The sequence below is a fragment of the Triticum aestivum genome, chromosome 1B (assembly GCF_018294505.1).
Source record: "Triticum aestivum cultivar Chinese Spring chromosome 1B, IWGSC CS RefSeq v2.1, whole genome shotgun sequence".
Lineage (NCBI taxonomy): Eukaryota > Viridiplantae > Streptophyta > Magnoliopsida > Poales > Poaceae > Triticum > Triticum aestivum.
The window spans coordinates 613,271,771-613,280,444 of record NC_057795.1 but is presented as its reverse complement, the minus strand read 5'-3'; positions in this window follow the sequence as shown (position 1 = coordinate 613,280,444).

Below are 8,674 nucleotides of genomic sequence, written 5' to 3'. Positions count from 1 at the left end.
CTCTTTTAGCATGTCATACTTTAATGAGTGCTCACGATAATAAAAGATGTCCAAGATAGTATATTTGCATGTGATAACCTCTCTTTGTTTATTACTTCCTATTAATTGCAACGATGACCAAAGCTATGTTTGCCAACTCTCAACAACTTTTATGCCTCATACTCTATATGTGTGAAGTCATTACTATCCATAAGATCAACATGGTTTCATTTTATTCTTTCTATTTTCTCAAGATCATAGCAAGATAGCAAAGCCCTTGACTGAACACTAATCTTTATTATAGATATCTCAAAGACTCGATCACATAGAGGGATCACAAAGCAAAACTCGAAACTAATTCATACCAAACTTTATTCTACCAGATCAAGATATTACCAAAAGGACCGAACTAAGAAAAACTGTAAAGGTAGGAGTGTGATGGTGATACGATACTGGGGCACCTCCCCCAAGCTTGGCAGTTGCCAAGGGGAGTGCCCATACCCATGTGATTATGTCTCCTTTGCTGGTGAAGAAGGTGGTGTTGTTGATGATGTAGGCTTGTCCTCCATCTTCAAAGGCATAGGCTCCCCATCATAGAAAGATGATCGAGTCTCCGCGATCCTCAAATCTGCAGCCAAACTCATCCTCTTGAATCTATAATCATACTCATAGTTTTGGTTTTGCAGGTCATAGATCTGGGCTTGGAGGTGCTCGATTTTCTCATGAAGCTTGAAGATGGCCTCCCCAATGTCCTTGGCATCCAGCTTGTGCTTGTTGGTGAACTCCGCAATCATCATCTGGTTGGCGTTGAGTCCGTATTCCACCATCCCTTGGCACTTGAAAACTTGTTGAGTCATTGCTTCAAGCCTTGTCTCCACGCTCCCGGTCCTCCTTGGTCCCTCAACATCGCGGATGTGCAGCACCCCCTCACGCATCTCAATGGTTTGAGGGTGTTGCAGCACCTCTGTGAGGTAGGGATTGATGACCTTCTCCAAGAACTTGTCCTTGGGGGCGCTTGAAGACGTCATGATGATCCAGATCTATCAGAAAAACAAGCTCGAAACAAAGACAGGGGATATTTGCGTAATACAGTGGTCAAAACCTCCTGGAGATTATATAATGAATTCTTACCGACCAAAGGAAGTATGGTGCAAGAAAATAGAGTCCGGAGAGCACACGAGGTTCCCACGAGGCAGGGGGGTGCGCCCAGTAGGGTAGGGCGCGCCCTCCACCCTCGTGGAGGCCTCGTGTGCATTAATTCTTATTTTCCTATTTTCTTAAATATTCCAAAACAGAGAAATACTGTTGTTAAAATTAATTTGGAGTCACTTTACTTAACGTACCACGTACCTATTCCTTTTCGGAGTCTGGAACATTCCAGAAGGTGTCCCTTATGTATTCCTCCGGGGTTATGGTTTCAATAACATTGGTTTCAACATTTATTGGGTTGCCTGAGATATAATGTTTGATTCTTTGACCGTTCACCACCTTCGGATTTGTGCCCTCGAAGTTGTTGATTTTTACGGCACCGGAAGGATAGACTTCTCGATAACGTAAGGTCCTTCCCATTTAGAGATAAGTTTTCCTGCAAAAAATCTTAAACGAGAGTTGAAGAGCAACACATAGTCACCTACATTAAACTCACACTTCTGTATCCTTTTGTCATGACATCTTTTAACTTTTTCTTTAAACAGTTTGGCATTCTCATAAGCTTGGGTTCTCCATTGATCAAGTGAGCTAATGTCAAATAACCTTTTCTCACCGGCAAGTTTGAAATCATAAACGAGTTCTTTAATAGCCCAATACGCCTTATGTTCCAGTTCGAGAGGTAAGTGACAAGATTTTCCATAAACCATTTTATATGGAGACATACCCATAGGATTTTTATATGTAGTTCTGTAAGCCCGTAATGCATCATCAAGTTTCTTGGACCAATTCTTTCTAGATCTATTAACAGTCTTTTGCAAAATTAATTGAAGTTCTCTGTTACTCAGCTCTACTTGCCCACTAGACTGTGGGTCGTAAGGAGATGCAATTCTATGGTTAACATCATACTTAGCAAGCATTTTACAAAAAGCACCATGAATAAAATGTGAACCACCATCAGTTATTAACTATCTAGGGACTCCAAACCTCGGAAAAATAACTTCTTTAAGCATCTCAATAGAGGTGTTATGATCAGCACTACTAGTTGGAATGGCTTCTACCCACTTAGTAACGTAATCAACAACAACTAAAATATGTGTATACCCATTAGAGGCAGGAAAAGGTCCCATATAATCAAAGTCCCAAACATCAAATGGTTCAATAACAAGAGAATAGTTCATAGGCATTTCTTGACGTCTACTAATATTGTCAATTCTTTGACATTCATCACAAGACAAGACAAACTTACATGCATCTTTGATGAGGGTAGGCCAATAAAAACTGGATTGCAATACCTTATGTGCAGTTCTATCTCAAGCGTGGTGTCCTCCATATGCCTCGGAGTGACACTTGCATAGGATCTGTTCCTGTTCATGCTCAGGTACACAGCGTCTAATAACACCATCTACTCCTTTACAAAGGTGTGGGTCATCCCAGAAGTAATGTCTTACATCATAGAAAACCTTTTTCTTTTGCTGATATGTAAAACTAGGTGGTATGAATTTAGCAACAATGTAATTAGCATAATCAGCATACCATGGAGCAGTATGAGAAACATTTATGACAACTAATTGTTCATTGGGAAAGCTATCATTAATAGGTAGTGGGTCATCAAGAATATTCTCTACCCTAGATGAGTTGTCTGCAACGGGGTTCTCAGCTCCCTTTCTATCAATAATATGTAAATCAAATTCTTGTAGCAAGAGAACCCACCTAATAAGTCTAGGTTTAGCATCTTTCTTTTCCATAAGATATTTAACAGCAGCATGATTAGTGTGTATAGTTACTTTAGAATCAACAATATAAGGTCTGAACTTATCACAAGCAAATACAACTGCTAAAAATTCTTTTTCAGTAGTAGCATAATTTCTCTGGGCACTATGTAGAGTTTTACTAGCATATTGAATAACATTTAGTTTCTTATCAACTCTTTGTCCTAGAACATCACCTACCGCATAATCGCTAGCATCACACATAATTTCAAAGGGTAAATTCCAATCAGAAGGCTGAACAATAGGTGCACAAACCAAAGCTTTCTTAAGTATTTCAAATGCTTCTACACGATCATCATCGAAGACAAAAGGAATATCTTTTTGTAATAGATTAGTAAGAGGCCTAGAGATTTTAGAGAAGTCCTTAATGAACCTCCTATAAAACCCGGCATGACCAAGGAAACTTCTTATACCTTTGATGTCCTTGGGACATGGCATCTTTTCAATGGCATCAACTTTAGCTTTATCAACTTCAATACCTCTTTCAGAAATTTTATGCCCCAAGAGAATGCCTTCATTAACCATAAAGTGACACTTCTCCCAGTTCAAAACAAGACTAGTATCTTTGCATCTCTGCAAAACTCGTTCAAGGTTGCTCAAGCAATCATCAAAGGAGGATCCATAAATGGAGAAATCATCCATGAATACCTCACAAATCTTTTCACAAAAGTCAGAGAATATAGCCATCATGCATCTTTGAAAAGTAGCAGGTGCATTACGTAAACCAAAAGGCATATGTCTATAAGCAAAAGTACTAAAAGGGGAAGTAAAAGTAGTCTTTTCTTGATCATCCGCTGACACAGGTATTTGAGAGAAACGAGAGTAACCATCTAGAAAGCAAAAATGTGTATGTTTGGATAGTTTTTCTAGCATTTGATCAATAAAAGGTAAAGGGTAATGATCCTTTTTAGTAGCTTTATTTAATTTGCGAAAATCAATTACCATCCTATAGCTTGTAATAATTCTTTGCAGGATCAATTCATCTTTATCATTAGGAACAACAATGATAACTCCCTTCTTAGGGACACAATGGACATGACTTACCCACGTACTATCAGCAACGGGATAAATTATACCTGCCTCTAGGAGCTTTAGTATTTCCTTTCTTACCACTTCCTTCATCTTAGGGTTTAACCGTCGTTGATGATCAATAACTGGTTTGGCGTCTTCTTCCAACTTAATTTTGTGTTGGCATAGAGTGGGGCTAATGCCCTTAAGATCATCAAGAGTATATCCAATAGCAGCATGGTGCTTCTTCAAAGTTTTCAATAATCTTTACTCTTCCTGCTCTAAAAGGTTAGCACTAATAATAACAGGATATATCTTCTTTTAATCAAGATAAGCATATTTAAGGGTAGCAGGTAATGGCTTAAGCTCAAACACGGGATCACCCTTGGGTGATGGAAGATCCCCTAGGATTTCAATAGGTAAGTTGTGTTTCAAAATAGGACCCTATTTAAAGAATACTTCATCTATTTCCCTTCTTTCATTCATGAACATATCATTTTCATGGTCTAGCAAATATTTTTCTAAAGGATCAGTTGGAGGCACAACAATAGAAGCAAGACCAATAATTTCATCCTTACTAGACAGTTCTTTATCATGGGGTTGTCTACAAAATTTAGCAAAATTAAACTCATGAGTCATGCCATCCAAGCAAATCGTGACAACATCTTTTTCGCAATCAATTTTAGCATTAACAATATTCAAGAACGGTCTACCAAATATAATGGGACAAAAGTTATCTTGTGGGGAACCAAGAACAAGAAAATCAGCGGGATATTTAACTTTCCCACACAAGACTTCAACATCTCTAACAATCCCAATTGGTGAAACAGTATCTCTATTAGCAAGCTTAATTGTAACATCAATATCTTCTATCTCAGCAGGTGCAATATCATGCATAATTTCTTGATATAAGGAAATAGGTATTGCACTAGCACTAGCACCCATATCACACAAGCCATGATAACAATGATCTCCTATTTTAACAGAAATAACAGGCATGCCTACCACGGGTCTATGTTTCTTAGCATCAGGTTTAGCAATTCTAGCAGCTTCATCACAGAAATAAATAACATGCCCATCAATGTTATCAGCCAAGAGATCTTTAACCACAGCAATATTAGGTTCAACTTGAATTTGCTCAGGTGGTGTAGGTGTTTTACTATTACTCTTACGAATCACAATTGAAGTTTTAGCATGATCCTTCATCCTAACAGGGAAAGGAGGTTTCTCAATATAAGTAGTAGGGACAATAGGATCATTATAAGTGATGGTATTTTCTTCAACTTTAATAGGTGCAACTACTTTTACTTCAGTGGGAGGATTATATTTAAACCACTTCTCCTTAGGGAGATCAACATGAGTAGCAAATGATTCACAGAAAGAAGCTACTATCTCAGAGTCAAGTCCATACACTACAAAAAAAGACACATCCGTGACATTTTGGGTCGAACGAATTTTTTTTGTCATACATATGACACTTCTATGACGATAATTGTGACAAAACCCGGTATCATCATAGATGTGGTGGGCTGCTACTTCTATGACAAAAAATCATGACAAAAAATGGGCTTTTCATCCTGGGCGGGCCGGAGACGCAGCTGCATGACATTCTTTGGGCCGTCCATGACGGAAAAAACCGTGGTAGAAGCGAGGGCGAGGAAAATTTTGGGGAGTTCCCGGTTACGGTGGGTGGTCGGGGGCCGAGCGATGCGCGTTTCTCTCGTACACGTGCGCACGTGTGTGCGAGGCATTGGTTCTAACTGAACCCGAGCGAGGCGTTGGGCTCTAACTGAACCCGAGCGATTGCACTACAGGCTACGCGTTACTGAACCCGAGCGATCGATCGATGGCTGCTAACTGAACCCGATCGAGCGATTCCTTCGCTACTACTGCTAACTGAAGCCGATCGATGCTGCCTCTCTGGATGAACAATGAGCATTGCGGGGCGGGGGGTGGATGAATAGTGAGCGGTGGGAATGGATGAACAGGACCCGTGGCGTTGCCTCTGGATGAACAGGACCCCGATCGATCGAGCCGGTTGGGGCTGGATGAACAGGACCTCGTGGAGGGCTGGATGAACAGGACGACCCCGTGGAGGGCTGGATGAACAGTAGATGGTGGAGGGGTGGATCAACAGTAACCCGTGGAGGGGTGGTTGAACAGTAGCCCATGGAGAGGGGTGGTTGAACAGTAGCCGGTGGAGTAGCGCGCGGTGGAGGCTGGATGAACAGGAGCCCATGGATGAACAGGAGCAGGTGGAGGCTGGAGGAGGTCGATGGTGGATGAACAGTAGCCCGTGGAGGCTAGAGGAGGTCGACGGTGGAGATGAACAGTATCCAGTGGAGTCCCGTTTTGTGGTATGCCACACCCCTCCCGATGAACAGGACCCCCGTTTCGACTGTAGCACTCCAACACAAGTCCGTTTCGTCCGTTTTGCGGTACGCCACACCCCTCCCGATAAACAGGACCCCCATTTCGACCGTAGGAGGTCCGTTTCGTCCATTTTGCGGTACGCCACACCCATCCTGATGAACAGGATCCCGTTTCGAATGTGACCGGTCGAACACAAGGCCATTTCCTCCGTTCTGCGGTATGCCAGGCCTCGTTTCCATCGCCTGTTCCGTCCAAGCCCTCCCGATGAACACGACCACGCATTCCGTTCCGGCCCAGCCGGTTGCCTCCCCATGAACACGATGACAATGCTGTTTCTCCGTTCCGACCCAGCCATGTACACGAGCCCTGGCCGTACGTATGCGCGAGTAGGCATTCGAGACCCCGCCCATATGTACACATATGTGGCCGTACTTTCTTTCTTGCAACCTGGCCGATGTACGTACGTGTACATGCTACGTGCGCGCCTCTACTATGACACGTGCGCGCCTCTACATCGACCAGTATATATGTACGTACACGTTCGCGACCAGAATGACAACGCTATGTACGCTTGGACCAGGTGGGTCCCGACTGTCAGGCACTTCCTTGCGTGCGAAAATGTAGCTGATGGGTCCTAGCAGTCAGGGGGGCGAATCGTTTTTTTGGGACGCACTTCCTTGCGTGCGAAGATGTAGCTGGTGTGTTCTAGCAGTCAGGGGGGCGAATCGTTTTTTTGCCCTTACACACTTCCTTGCATGCGAAGATATAGTTGGTGGGTCCCAGCCGACAGGAGGGAGAATCATTTTTTTTGCCCGGACGCACTTCCTTGCATGCGAAGATGTAGTTGGTGGGTCCAAACAGTCAGGGGGGCGAATTGTTTTTTTTGCCCGGACGCACTTCCTTGCGTGCGAAGATGTAGCTGGTGGGTCCCGACAATCAGGGGGAAATGTTTCTTTCACGAAATACAGTGGCCCGTCCGGTGGGTCCCAACTGTCAGGTGGAGGAATCATTATTTTCCGTGTAATAAGGAGGCACTTCCTTGCTGCGGCAGTGGACCCAGCTGTCAGCCTCTCCACATACAGTCCACGTCCAATGGAAGTCGTTCCTTGACCATGTTGACCAGGCCGCGCCGAGAGCACCACGGCGGTGGACGACGGCGAGGCCTAGGAAGGGGACGACGCGGAGCCGGGGAAGACGCAGCAGTGGAAGCCCGCGCGGAGAGGAGTACGAGGGTTCACTGGTTCGGCTACGGTGTGAGGCTGTCGTCGCCGCAGGGCCTGGCCAGCGGTGGGAATAGTAGGGGGCGGTGGGGCCTGTGCGGCAGCACAGTCGGCCATGGGAGGCAGGAGCATGCGGCACGACCGACGCTGCTTTGGGCGGCTGGAGCAAGAAGACCAGAGGTTGAAGAAGCACTACGGCCGTTGGATGGACATCGTACGGTCACTGGAGCTAGAATCGTTCATATTGAAGAAGCAACACTGCTGTTGGATTAACATCCAATGGTCACTGCTGCTAGAATCGTTTGTGGACTAAGTTGACAAAGCCAAAGTACACGTCAACCTAGTAGACCCACAAGTCAGCCTCCAAATCTGTCCCAAACAGCATACAGCCCAAAATTTCTAGCCAGATTCAAATTAATTTTAAATCTAAATATACCTTAATTTAAGTTCAATGAAATTTTACCTGCACAAAAACAATGAAATTTAAAATATTAAAATCCGAAAGAAAACAATATTTTGGAACTAATTGCATGTTTGCTGTATTTTTTCATTTTACAGCCCATTTATTATTACTTATAGCCCATTTATTATTACTTATAGCCCATTTCTTATTACTTATAGCCCATTTTCTGGGAAAAATGCATCCCTCCTCGTCTTGAAAGATTTCCGGCCCAGCAGGGCGTAGAAAAGAAAGTAGGCCTATGTTGGTTATTCTGCAAAAAACAAAATAGCTGGCTAGCCATTTTTCAGAATGGAAAAAACAATCTGGGCTGGTCATGTGCTAAACATATGAAATAAAAGCCTGGGCTAGACGGGCCACGGGTCCCGCACAACCCAGTTGATACCCTTCTCCGTCCCGAAAAAACAAAATTACTGCGCGCACTACTGGGTCCCTACTGTCATCCTCAACATGTACTGTCATCTCCTTATTCCTCTCGGTTGTTGACCATGTTGACAACACTGGAGGGCGGCGCCGCGGGGAGTGAACCAAGGCGGAGGATGATGGTGAGGCCTCGGACAGGAACGAACAGGAGCCGGGGAAGATCACAGCCAACCATGGGAGGCAGGAGCACGCGGTCCCGCCGGCGCTGGTTTGGCTTTGGCGGCTTGAGGAAGAAGAGAATGAAGAAACGCGACAGACGTTGACTGTCAATCCAACGGTCAAGGTTGGCACAA